The sequence below is a fragment of the Medicago sativa genome, chromosome 3, assembly GCF_051527215.1.
Source record: "Medicago sativa cultivar Bolivia chromosome 3, Bolivia_mono, whole genome shotgun sequence".
Taxonomy (NCBI): domain Eukaryota; kingdom Viridiplantae; phylum Streptophyta; class Magnoliopsida; order Fabales; family Fabaceae; genus Medicago; species Medicago sativa.
In genome coordinates this window covers 28,758,062-28,772,116 of record NC_140751.1, presented here as the reverse complement: position 1 = coordinate 28,772,116, position 14,055 = coordinate 28,758,062, and the positions used below count along the sequence as shown (strand labels likewise).

Here is a 14,055-nt window from a genome sequence, read left to right as displayed (position 1 = left end):
TTTAGTTATGTTTTAAAATTTATTTTATTTTTATATGCAAAAGGCTTAATGCTTCCGCAAATCATAGGGAGTGTGATATACCTAAGGATTTGGCTGAAAAGTGAAATAGGATGTAGGGATATTTCTAGACTAATTTCTGAATATTGCGTCTAAACCTTATTCTTTTCCCATAGTAAGATAGGGTTAGACCTATCCATTTAATCTACAAAGGACAAGTATGGTTATGTGGTGAACTTCTAAGATTATTAAGGTTATGTGGTTCTTTTAGATAACAATTTAGTAATATTAATTTTGTTTATGTTTCAATTACCTATGAGAGAGTAAGTCTCAACCTTAATAAATATTAGACCTCATATAGATCCCTATAGTATTGATGACCATGTAACCTGTATCGCACGTATGACCTTTAGGTGATCAATAGAAGCAAGTTGACATCTGGAGGAACGCTAAATCCCATCGAACTAGCCACTTAAATAGAACCATATCTCATATCTCATAACTGTCTGAACCAATCCAACAAACAAATAAAGGGGATTCAAAGAATCCTAATTGCTGCCACATTCTGCAATCAAAACCTTTACTTCCACAATCAACTCAGTCTCTTTGTACAATCAAATCAAATTTGCAAACTCCCCCCATTTATTGCTTTTGTTTATTGTTTTAATAACTTTAGCTAGTTGTCTAGTTGAAACGACAAACCATGTGGAGACAATCTTACTTGCTATGTTATTACTTGAAAACGGTTTGGTGCACTTGCCAAATATAGTCATCACCATGGTTTATCTCATTTGGTTTTCATGGCAAGGTTTTCACTGGATTTTTTCTTCAGTAAAGTTTTAATGAGGCATATACTAGATAAATATCCAAGTGGGGGTGAGTGTTATTAATATTATAAGTGGATGTCCATTTAACAACTGAATTATTTGGTCATACTATTAGATCATGCATTCCTGTTGTCATTCTTCCCCAAATCATTGTATTTCTCTATAATAAAATCCCCTCTCTCTCTTTTTCTTTTTTATTGTTCTAATTATTCAAAGAATTTCATGACTTTTATTTTATCAATGTTCTCTTCACCTTTATTCGTTAACCTGCTTCGAAATCACTTTGCGTGCACCTTTCTACTACTGTCACTTGAAATTAATTTATTTTTATTCCCCTTATGTGCACATTTCTCCTAAAGTTACTTGAAATGAAGTTATTTCCAGTATTTAATCTTTTGTTATTTTCCCTTTCTATTCATGAGTAGGTTATAAAATAATGAAAATTTAATTATTCAAAAATACAGGAATAGACTTTAACGACTACTATGCTTTGTTTGTGATCTTGTCTTCTTGTTGTGCTAAAGGAACAAACACAACTCATTAATATATACTTAAGAAAAGGAATAATTCCATATGACATCGCTAATTCAATGCGCCGAGGTGAGAAGATACTTACTTGGTATCTCATTTGTTACTTGCATATGACTGTTTTTTGTTTTTCAGGGCAACTACAAATAAGGTGCAAAGTTATGAAAAATATTCTAACAACTTATGGTGCCGCCTACGTCAAGCCATATGCATTCCTTAATTTGAAATTTATTATATCACATTAGTTAAGCAACAAATAACAATCATATTCCTTTTATTTTATCAAGGTTCTCTTCACATTAATTAACAAACATGCTTCAAAATCCCTTTGCCTGAATCTTTCTACAGTGTCACTTGAAATTAGGTTATTTTTATTTCCCTTGTGCGCACCTTTCTACTGGTGTCACTTGAAATGAAGTTTAAGTTATTTTCATTCCCCTTGTGTGCACCTTTCTACTGGTGTCACTTGAAATGAAGTTATTCCTATTATTAATCTTTTTTTATTTTCCCTACCCTATCATAATAGGTTATAAAATAATGAAAATTTTATCAATGAAATAAAAAGACTTTTATGATGAGTAACTTTTGTGTGTGACCTCCTTTTTTTTTTTTTTTTTTTTTTTGAGTAAATGACCTCGTTTCTTGGTGTGCTAAAGGGAGAAACACAACTCGTTGATGCATGTATTGGAAAGACATTTAATAATAATAGTTTTATGAACAATTTTTTCCAACTTCTTAAGTGCTAAAACTATTTCATTTATATATGGAGAGGATGAGCTTTATAAACATAAAGTGATAAAAACAATTGTTACAAGAAAAGAACAAAATATGGCTAAAATTGTCAAATTTGTTTTTGTTATGATTATCATTATTTCCCTTTTTCTAGTTGCAGCGAATGCTAAAGGTAATCCGGTTTTAATCCTTTTCATATTTCTTTCTTTAAGAAGTACTCAATTTTATCTCATTTTAGTTAAACTCTTTTAATCTCTTGTCTATTGCAGAGGACTGCTTAGTTGATGCTGATTGTGTAGCAACTGTTTGCGACTTTGATGAGAGACTGAAGTGTATGATAAACACTTGTCAATGCCGTCCATTGCGGTTTGGATGATATTATGGGTCATGTTGTCTTGTGCTTTAAAATATGGAGTACACAATTTCCAATAAAATGTTTCAATCTTTAGTTTCTTAACTTGTGTCTTAAGGACATAAGTTAGCATTTCCCTAATACTATTATGAGCAGCTTCATTGATGCATTTAGCGCTAGACCCAAGAAAGTCAGCAAATTATCTGTTAGAATATTTCATGAGTTTTCATTTATTTATCTTGCTGCCACCTAATGATATGGAAATTTGTACTTTTTTCTAATTTCAAGAACTTTATAGTAGCTTCATTGATGCATTTAGTGCTAGACCCAAGAAAGTCAGCAAATTATCTGTTAGAATATTTCATGAGTTTTCGTTTATTTATCTTGCTGCCACCTAATGATATGGAAATTTGTACTTTTTTCTAATTTCAAGAACTTTATAGTTATCTCTTTGTACTGTAAGATAATGGTAATGAAATAGAACAAGACAGCAATAAGAATAAAAATTCAAAACTTTTAATCAAGTATCTATAGTACACTGTACACCATATGAAGTATATACCAAACAAAAATATCAACAAATAAAGTGATTTGTTTCCCTTAACAACAGCACATGGATAGTAAAACATCAACATAACAAAACAAATTGTCAAAAACTTAAAAATAACTTGGTATTTATAGTGAGGTAGACTGGTATTTATATAGAGAGTTTCTAACTGGGATTTAGATGCTCGGGGGCATTAGCAAAGCTCTAGGCGCATAAGTGTGCACCCAAAGCCATGCTCTAGGCGCATGGAACGTTTTTTCCATGCTTTAGGCGTATGCCATGTGCTCTAGGCGCATGATGTTCTTTCTTGGCCCAGTTTCTCCAATTTTCCGTCGTTTTAGGTCTTCGTCTTCAAATAACTTGCCTCGGAACTTGGGAACATAATTCCTCCCACTGTAAAGTCTCTCGAGGTCTCTTGAATCTTCATTCTTGGTCTTCCCAAAGTCTTCACAAATATTCGTATGTTCTTGATTTACTGATTTGCATGTTTTCTTTGTGAATTACTTTAAAAACTCCATAAAATTACTATGTTTCGGGAAAACTAGAATTACAAACTCAAATATTGAAAAAATTACAATAGTCACAAAATTATAAGCAGTCGTTCTAATACTCCTCATTTTTGCTGCTAAAACCTACTGAAAATGACTGAAAAACATGCTAAGAATAACGTAAGATGACCGGTCATCAACTGGCCCACTCACTTGACATCAGACTAGGAAGTTTTTATCAGACGTGTATCTTAACTGTTGGGTAATGATGTTTTGCATTGAGTGTTGTATTCTCACACCCCTCTTTGCCATTAATGCACGTGTCTGTCATCATTGCATGTTTATATTCTCAAAACGTTTGAAGTTGAATAGTTTACACAAAATCACTTATACTAAATCACACACTTTCACTTTTCACCTCCTACTTCGTTCTGAAGCCTTCTCAGAAAAACAACCCATTTCTAACAAACCCTTAGAATAACCCTAACTCCAGAATCATGACTTCAACAACATCATTTGGGCTAGTCTCTAGTACTCTCAAGAGAACAATTATAAGGATTCTAGATGGTGAACTCAAACTAGTGAATGAGTCCATTGTGGATTTTGATTTGTTTTCTGAGAATGGATAAGATATGAGAGACGAGTTCAACAAGCATGGTTGGATGAGCTTTCTCCAGTTACTGGATGGACCGTGCTACACAACATTGTGTTATACCCTAATTTTGGACCTAAAAATACTTGTTCAAAATTTTCTTTCATCTTTGATATATGTCTATTACTTTTGAAGAATTGCCAATTTGCTATTGTTTACACTGACATTTCGCTCTGCTTTATCTCTCAACTTAGCTTTACAAACCTTTTTAACTGTGTATTTGTCCATGTTTTCTTGCATTTCAAGTCATCCAAGACATCTTTCTTGCATTTCAAGTCATTTGATTTGTCTCTGATCAATTGCATCTTTCTCTGCATTTTTTTTCCAATATTATTTGCAAAATTCATGAAAAAGGGTATTTTAGTCATTTCCTGTATTCAAATTCATTTTAGTCCTTAAAAATTGTTTGAGTCTTTCCAAATGGTTTGAATAAGTCTTTATTTCAATTCCATGTCAAAATCCATTCCAAAAATTGCAGTTAAAGTCATTTTGAGTCAGTTTGGCCCCTAGGGGCATTTTAGTCCTTTCATATGTTAAAACCCTGTTTAGTTTCTAAAATTTGTCTCTGAGTCTTTTAATTGGCTTGTATAAAGCTCTTGCTTCAATTCCTTGTTAAAAATCATTTTAAAATTGCATCTGAGTCGTTTTAAGTCGTTTTAGTCCCCAGGGGCATTTTGGTCTTTTCACACGAAATTTCGACAGAGAGAGGTTACTTTAAAGTACCTCATTTAAGTAATTGGTTCGTTTTAGGCCATTTTGTGTTTTTTATTGGTTTCACTTTACGTTTATTCCAAATTACATTTTTTAATTCGATTTTATTAATTTTTTGCACTTTAGTCCTTTTTTCTATTTTTTATTCCTTTTTCCTTTAAAAACTTTTCCAATTTGCATTTTGGTCCTCCAGGTCAAACTTTTATTTTTTAGTTCTTTTTTGGTCAATTGCATTTTAGTCCCCAAAGTTTTTAAAGGTTTCACAGAATAGTCCTCTTTTTATTTGCAGTTTAGTCCACAACTTCTCTTTTTTGCAGGAAAGTCCTTTTGTCCAATTTTCAGTCCAAAAATGGTCCAGAGTACGTGGCAAGCGCCCATTGGGTCTCAATCACAGGTGTCAGCCTATAAAAGGCCCCAATCATCACAGTCCCACACAGAATGAAACAACTCAGCAAAATTCAGTGACACATCACCAAAAACACGTTTCCAATCTCTCTCTCTGATCATCAAGGATCAAACACAAAAATTCCAGAAAAAACTTCAAGAACATTCATAACCAAAACCCTAACCGTTTTCCAGATACACCATTCCATCAAAAATCATCAAATCCACACCAAAATCCACCAATTCATACAAAATTCAATACCACAGAAGCATCGAAGTACTCAGATACAACAAGATTCAATGAATTTCACAGATTCATGAAGAAATTCACTTCGGTTCTTAGTGATTCTCTCTGAGAATCTTCATCATTGAACCGTGAAGTTTCCTCCTGCAATTCAAGTGAAGGACACGATCACAGGAAGAAAGATCGAGGAAGAGAAGAGGAGGATCGAAGAGAGAACGAAGCAAAATCACACCGGTGAAGAAAGAGAAGAAAATAACCGGTTCATTCCCAGTGAAAGCACTTACCAGAGGAGACGAAGAAGATGACGTAAGTGTTACGACGTTCTGCAGCTCTCTTCTCCGATCAAACTTCCGGTAAAGCCCTAATTTCTCAAAATCTGTTTCCAAGGCGTGATTTGTGCTTGTTATGCTTCGTATTTCATGGATCTAGGGTTATAGAACGAAGAACGATGAAAATACACCGTTTAATCTACGTTTTTCATAAAAGATAAAAGAAGAGTGGACGGAATATGTCCTTCTCACTGGAGAAGACGATGATTCCGTCGTTTCTTTAAAGGATTACGGCGTATTCGTCATCATCCTTCCACTTCACACCGCCGTTAGGGTTAGATGAGAGAACGAGAGGAAGACGAGAAGAAGAAAGAGAAAGAACGTTTAGAAATGAAAAAGAACCGGCTCATCACCTTTATAAGGGAGTGAACCGGACCGGTTCACATGAACCAGTCTGGTTCGCTCCCCAAACCGTCTTCTCTTTCCTCCTCACCGTTTGATTTGCTCTCCAATGATGTGTACGGTGTGGATTTGGTCTTCTGGTGTGCCTAAACTGCCTTATGGTGTGTAGCGTGTCCCTAGCCCTCAGATCTAGGGTTTTGTTGGAGGTGGATCAATCCAACGCCTCTGAGGCGTTTGGAGGATCCGAATCCACCAAAGACCTGGGGCTTGGGCCTAAGCTTGCTGCAATTTTCGTTTTGCTTCCTCTTTTTTGCTATTTCTACACTGTTAATTGTTAGTTACACCCCTGCATGCTTATTTTTGTTCTATAAAAAAATCCTAAAACATTTCTATATGTTCTTGATCCTTTTTTGGCATTTTTGTGATGATGTTATGTGTTAAATCTTGGTTAAAAATATATGTGGTATTTTTTGTTAATTGTTTACTATTTTTTTTTGTTAAAAATTGTGAAGCATATGTTCTTGAGTCTAAAAAATTCTAAAAATTTTCATATATGTTTCTTGATAATTTTGTAGTATCTTTGTGATGTTTTTTGCATATTAAAGCTTGGAAAAAATAATGTGCTGATTTTCTTGCTATTTTGTGATGTTTTGAATTAAAAGCTTGTGAAAATTGCTTGATTCTAATTCCAATTTCTTGATAAAAGTTTGTGACCTATACCATATGATTTTGTGAAGTTTTAGCTACTGTTTGTATGTGCTTTTGCTGCATGTGTATGAATTTTTTTTAATTGCTTGGTTTGCAAGTTATGTTTGTGAATAAATGATGCAAATATGCCTAGATATATCATGAATCTTGACTTGAATGTGTTCTTATAATTCTCATATCATTAATTGTAATAAAACCTTTAGAAAATTGTCATGATATGAGGATTATAGGTCATATATTTGTCTTTATGTCATGGTAAATTTTAAGTGTATTTTGCCACTTTTAGGTTAAGAGTTTCATTACTTTTTGTCAAGATTTTTTTAGTATTTCTTTTGCTTATAATTTTCATGCTATTACACCTTATGCTACTAACCACTTTCATTTCATGTTTCATGCATCCCATAAGCTCCTCTCATCTCATATTCATCTCTATTTTTCTTGCAATTTAATTCTTGCCAAGATGTAGCATGTGAAAAAACTTAGGGTGGTGTATTTTACTTCATACAATTTTTAATTTCTTGCAAGACCATAGAATGTATCTAGGCCAATGATGTAAAGGACAATGGACTCTAATAATGAACACCGACACAAGCACCGACACGTGCACACACATCACATAGATATTTTAGATGTATGGCTAGGATATGCATGTTTAGATGTATGTTTAGGATTGAATGCTTTAGATGTATGCTTAGGATTTACACTTAGAAAAATCATTTTTTAAAATAAACATGAACAATATCACTCAAATCATTTTCTAAATAAACTTTGGGATCAAAATCCCATTGATTTTCCTTTTATTTTCTTGAACAAAATCTTAACAAATTTTAATCATACTTTGACTTTCTTTTGCAAAATGACTAATCAAACCTCACCATTTCACAATCTTATGCCCTTGAGGCCTCTCTCTCTCATTCTTCAAAATTCCATTTTCAAACTTAAAATCAACCAACGAAAACAAAAACATTTTTTGGAAGAGAACTACGGTGGATTTGATCCCTTAAAAAGGTACGTAGGCAAGGAATCAAAATTCCTTCAATTCAAATAAAATAAAAATTCAAACACATTCTTCTCCCTCCGATTCTTCACTTAGAAAAACTCTTAGGTGTAAATATCATTTTCAAATAGCATTTAAAAATAAAGCGCGCGCGTAGAAAGTAAAGACGGTTCCTATAGGATACTATAGTCGTTATGGGTGCCTAACACCTTCCCGTAGCGAAAACAACTCCCGGACCTCAATTCTCAAGGGTTTTGCTTATTTTTTCCCTTCCCAAGAAAAAATGAGATATCAAAGGTTAAAAAGGTTCAAACATAATCAATGTTTGACACCCGAAAACCAAGATAAAACAGCTGGCGACTTCACTGGGGAGATTCGAGAGTTACGCCTAGTCTTTATTTCCACGCTTGCGCTTTCGTTTTTACTTGTTTTCCTATGTGAATAAATGTTTAATTTCTTGCAAACGTGTGGGGTGAGAATATCAAAAGTCCTACACCCGGGCTGAGTGAACTTAGGATTTAGGAGGGATATAATCGACAATTCATTCCGAGGGTTGCCTCGTGTATTGGATTATGCGATCAATCCCACATAGCTGAGGCATTTTGGGGGTGATGTTGTCGGTGCGTGTTGTCGCGTTTAGGCACGTTACTTCTAATTGTTCTATGATGCTATGAACCGTAGATAACCGAACCCATCCATGGCCATTTTCTAGGACGTAGTGCGGATGCTAAACCGAGTGTTGTCTTGAATTCTAGTCGTCACGCGATACTACACTCAAGTTAGACCTTCTTACGGATAATCACGGAGCGAGTGTTGTCTCGTGGCACCATGATATACGTCGGAGAGGTTGCAACTTGGGAACCTTTTTAGAACCCGGTTACTATTTCCTAAAGCCCTAGATTCACCGGACACTGTTTCCACCCATGACTCCTCGACTTTGAACTTCAACCCACCATGTTTTCTCCGAACTTGAACATAATCATGCATACATGCATACATGCATAAACTTTTTTCCATGCATTGTTATCGAAGGGCTTAGACAAATTGAATTTATAAACATTGTAGGGATGGGGAAGACTAAGTCCTACAAGTTCAAGGAAGTAGATTTGGCTAGTTTGAGAGATTTAACACTCAAGATCGAGGATCCGGCTGGTTTCCGACATCGTTACGGGGCTTTACTTACTCTTCTCCAGACTAATGTGGATGAGAAGCTTGTGCACACTTGTCATACCCCAATTTTTGACCTAAGATCCCATTTCATTTGTCTTTCGGCCCAGAATATTTTTTGCCTGTTAATGTACTCTCTTTAATGCTCAAGCTCTCATGAACTGTGTGGTTATGCTCATGCTCTCATGAACTTTGTGATCATGCTCAAGCTCTCATGAACATTGTGTTTATGCTCAAGCTCTCATGAACATTGTGGTTATGCTCATGCTCTCATGAATATTGTGATCATGCTCAAGCTCTAAAGGAGAATCTTGATGAGCAAGCAAGCAAGCAAAATATCTTAAAAAACAAGACTTGGTGACCAAGTATGCTTAAATAATTAAATAATGGTGTCTTAATGGCTAAGAAATGCAAGAACATTAACAGCAATGCATCTTGGAGAACAAGCATGAAACAGCTGTAAAAAGATAAGATATTTTTACTGTTCATGTACTTTTCACTGTTCACACACGCTCCTGGTACAAAGACAAGCTCAAGCTCATAGTGTTAAATGTTGAGGTCGAGGCTGACAAGCTCAAGCTCAGTGTACAAAACTATGGGACAATGGCAGTTTTGCAATTCCTATCAACAGCAAGGGTCTCTACACAAGAATGAACAGCTGCAGATGTTGAAGGATGAAGGTTGGCTATAAATAGAAGCTTTCTCTCAACAAAGAAAGAGGGAAAAAAAAGGGAAGAATTGGAAATACACTCTCAAGCATACAATCAAGCAATAAATTCATCAAGCAATCTCAAGATCAAAAATACTCTCACAGTACCAAATCATATTTTCACATCATAAAACCAGTCACACAACCACCACTTAAACCACCACAAATCCATAACCCATCACACCCTAAACCAAACCATATCACAGCTCTATCCAAGTCCACCAAACCGATTGGAAACCTGCACAAAGCCGGTCATAGCAGAATCCATTTTCAAAAAAAGGTAGTATTTCATTTCTTAGATCCAGGTTTGACTCTAACTCTTTCAAAAAAAATCTTGAGCTTGTCTTGCTCGACCTCAGCTTTAATTTCTAGAGCTTGAGCTTGTCTTGCTCAACCTCAGCTTTAATTTCTAGAGGTTGAGCTTGTCTTGCTCGACCTCAGCTTTAATTTCTACCTAGAACTACGTAGCTTTGATTTCTCCATAGCACCTGGAGATACGTAGGAGCAAGATGAAACTCTTGTCAAGCACAATAATAAAAAAAACCCTTTTTTGCATTTAAAATCACAAAAATATTTTCATAAACAAACCTTGATCTTAAATCAAGTGACCGTCTTTTTCATTTTTATTTTCTTAATCAAACTTCAATCAATTTAATCTTACTTCAAGTCTATTCCTTTCAATATTAAAAAAATACAAACCAATTCCAATTTGCCATTTGGCTTTTCATTTTTAAACCTTTTTCAAAACCATTAAAAAAACCCAAAACCAATCAAACGTCAATTTCTACCCCGAACTACGAGGTTTTGATCCCTCACGGGTACGTAGGCAAAGGACACGCGTCCTTCCAAATCAATAAAACGTAGATAATTTAGGTCTCTAATTTTCTTTTATCATTACAAATTCCATTTTTTAAAGCAAGCGAGTTTATAGCACAAAAGTTAAATAAAATCAAGAGGTTCTCGTAGAGTACTATGAATATTTAGGGTGCTTAACACCTTCCCTAAATATAACCAACCCCCAAACCCTTAATCCCTTAAAATGTGGTATTTGAACCTTTTTCCACTTTCTTTTGAAAAGAATTAAATGTTCAGTCGTGAAACCAAAAGCGGGTCAAACGCCAGTCAAATGGCCTTCGACTGTCCGAAAAATGACGCGACAGAAATGGCGACTTCACTGGGGATAATAAGTAAGAGGGTTGAACCTAACTTGGCATTATTTAAAATTTGTGTTATAAACTTGCTAAAAAAAATGTTTTTTTAAAGATGGAAATTACGTGTATATTTGTTCTCTTTCTTCTTTCTCCTTTCTAAACGTGAGTGGTGAGATAAGTCCTAACCCGGACTTGAGGGAAATATAAGATAGGGGTGGTAAACTCATAGTGGCATACTGATGACATTCTGTCATTACGTAATATTAGGGACTTATTGTGACATTTTGATAGAGTTCTCATGCAATTTACACTGTTCTGGAGTGCAAAAAAGCTTAAAATTTGAAGTCTGTTCGAAGGAAATCGCGCCACGCCAATTTCAAGCCGTGCTGCGATTTTTGAAGCAAAAATACACACTTCCTGTAAAGGGGAAATCGCGGCACGCCAATTAACAAGGCGCGGCGCGATTTTGATGGGTCAGGCCCATGACTTCTATAAATACTGCACTCAATCTGAAGAACAAGGGTTACGATTTTGGAGAACGAAAGTGCGATTTTAACACCCAGAAGGCTGCAGCGGAGAGGATTTCATCATCTCTAACCCAGTTTATGTATGTTTTAATTCTTTCATTGATTATGCTATTTGTAAACTCAATTATGAGTAGCTAAATCTCTTAGAGATTAGGTCGGAGATGAACCTATGTAACCCTAATTGATCATATGTTGCTGTGAAACTCTATTACTTATTAATGATATTCTAGTTTTCATTCAATTCAATTGTTCTTACTGCTTTTTATATCCTGATCAAATATAAACATGATTTTGTGAGATCGAATGACTACTGACCATAGCTTTCGACTTAGACCTAAATTGAATTGTTCTAATAAACATGGTTAATCTAGGAATGGATAATCGTTTGTTAGTGATATTAGGTTAACGTGCTTAAACCTTTGATGATTATTAGACCACCTAAGGAATTAGGGGCTGTAGTTTAAAAAGAGGGTCCTAACTCAAGGGATTGATTAGGGCTAATTTGTTAACTATCGTGAAACTAGAGAATCATTAGTAATAATAGGTGCAGTAACCAATTAGGGGAAACATAGAGGATTCGAAGACCTGATCTCATCTCTCTCCTATTTTCTTAATCAAATCTTTACTTTTTTATTTGATTTCTTAAAATCAAACCAAATCTACTGCCTAGTGGCAAAACAAAATAAACTTTTATACATCCTACTTTTATAACGAAATTGAATAATTGAAGTTAAAAACAGTCCTCGTGGGAACGATATTTTTACTACTTCGATAGTTATTGGTGCACTTGCCAGAGTTCTATCAAGTTTTTGGCGCCGTTGCCGGGGACTGTTGAATTATTTCAACAAGGCAATTACGTTATAATTTAGGGTTTTTGCAATTTAATTTTCTGTTTTTTATTTTTTATTTTTCTGTTTTCATATTCACTTGATTACTTTGCGTTGTGCAGTGCTACTAAGGTATTTTGCTGTTTATGCGAGGTAAACAGAGCTCTGACGACTTAGAGTACGATCCGGAAATTGAAAGGACTGCTAGAGCACTTCGGAAAGCTGTCCGATCGCAAAGGTTAGCTCAATCCGTTCCACCGGGTGTTCGAGAACAAGTACCGGGGCAACTCTCAAGTGAATCTGAAACAATCTCTTCTCCTAAATCTGCAACGATGGAAGGAGAAGGAGTTGTACCACCAAGACCTAAGCTTGGAGACTACGGGTTAGCCACTCATCGCGGTCAACTGACCCACACTTTTCAACCAGCTAACCCCGTAGCGTTCGACATCAAGACAACTGTCCTCAATGGTTTGAGGGACAAGCAATTCGATGGGACTGAAGCTATGAGTCCTCATGAACACTTGAGCCGTTTTGCTGAAACCTGTGAGTTTTGTGTGCAACCAGCCACCGTGACTGAAGCACAAAAGAAGTTAAGGCTGTTTCCCTTCACCTTGACGGGAAGAGCAAAAGATTGGTTGCTAACAATTCCAAACGGGACTGTCCAAACATGGGAAGAGTTAGAGCTGAAGTTCTTGGAGAAATACTTCCCTATGTCTAAGTATTGGGACAAGAAGATGGAGATCTCTAACTTCAAGCAAGGAGAAGGTGAATCATTGTATGATGCTTGGGAGCGATTCAATTTGCTTCTCAAGAGATGCCCTAATCATGAGTTCACCGAGAAGCAATACCTCCAAATCTTCACTGAGGGGGTAACACCAAACACTCGAATGTTCTTAGACGCTTCCGCGGGAGGTAGTCTCAAGAGCAAAACTGATCATGAAGTCCAAGCTTTGATAGAAAACATGGCTGGAAATGAGTATCGTGCTGAAGCTAAGAAGAAGGAAAGAGGAGTGTTTGGGGTAAGTGAACAAACTGCTATCCTTGCTAACCAAGCAGCTATGAACAAACAAATCGAAGCTCTAACTAAGGAGTTTCAAGGCTTCACTTTGGCTCAAAAGCAACAACAAGTAGCTGCAATCAAGTGTGACTTATGTGGTGAAGAACATCCCACGGTGAATGTGTTCCGGAAGGATCAAGTGAAGAAGCTAACTTCATTGGAGGATATCAAAGGCAGAATCAATACTACAATTCAGGCATTAATAAGCATCCAAATCTAAGCTACTCAAACAACAATGCTTTGAACTCTCAGATGCTAACTCCTCCTCAACAACAACAAAGGAAGCCATCCGCTCTTGAGGAAACTATGATGAACTTCATGAAGATGACTCAAGGCAACTTTGAAGAGATGAAGAAGAGTCAAGAAGCTAAAAGAAAGAACAATGAAGCTTCTAGGAAGATGCTTGAAACTCAACTGGGGCAATTAGCTAAGCAGTTGGCTGAACAAAACAAAGGCGGATTCTCAGGTAACACTAAAGATAACCCTAAGAATGAGTCTTGTAATGCTATTGAATTGAGGAGCAAAAAGGTTTTGACACCTTTAGTTCCAAAAGCTCCAAAGAAGGTTGATGAAGTGGTTGAGGTGGAGGAGAATGATGTAGTTGAAAAAAATGATGAGGGTGTAGTTGAAAAAGAAAATGATCATGGAGAAGTTGAAAACGAAAGGAAGAAAAAAATAGAGGGAGAAAAAAGTGAGAAATTAATTGATGAAGATTCAATCTTGAGGAAGTCGAAGAGTCAAATTTTGAATGATGGAGACAAACCACAGGTTATTCCATC

The 14,055-nt window shown here is 35.7% G+C and overlaps 1 long non-coding RNA gene and 1 other non-coding gene across 2 annotated transcripts; one reads left to right on the top strand and one right to left on the bottom strand.

The window, feature by feature from the left end:
• Nucleotides 1-1,487: 1,487 nt before the first annotated feature.
• On the top strand, nt 1,488-2,736 carry LOC146936944 (uncharacterized). The gene is made up of 2 exons (XR_015030795.1): nt 1,488-2,256; nt 2,354-2,736. It is a non-coding gene; the product is annotated as an uncharacterized LOC146936944 (long non-coding RNA).
• A 10,208-nt stretch (nt 2,737-12,944) lies between these two features.
• LOC146936943 (small nucleolar RNA R71) lies at nt 12,945-13,051 on the bottom strand. The gene has a single exon (XR_015033766.1). It is a non-coding gene; the product is annotated as a small nucleolar RNA R71 (small nucleolar RNA).
• Between the last annotated feature and the right edge of the window lie 1,004 nt (nt 13,052-14,055).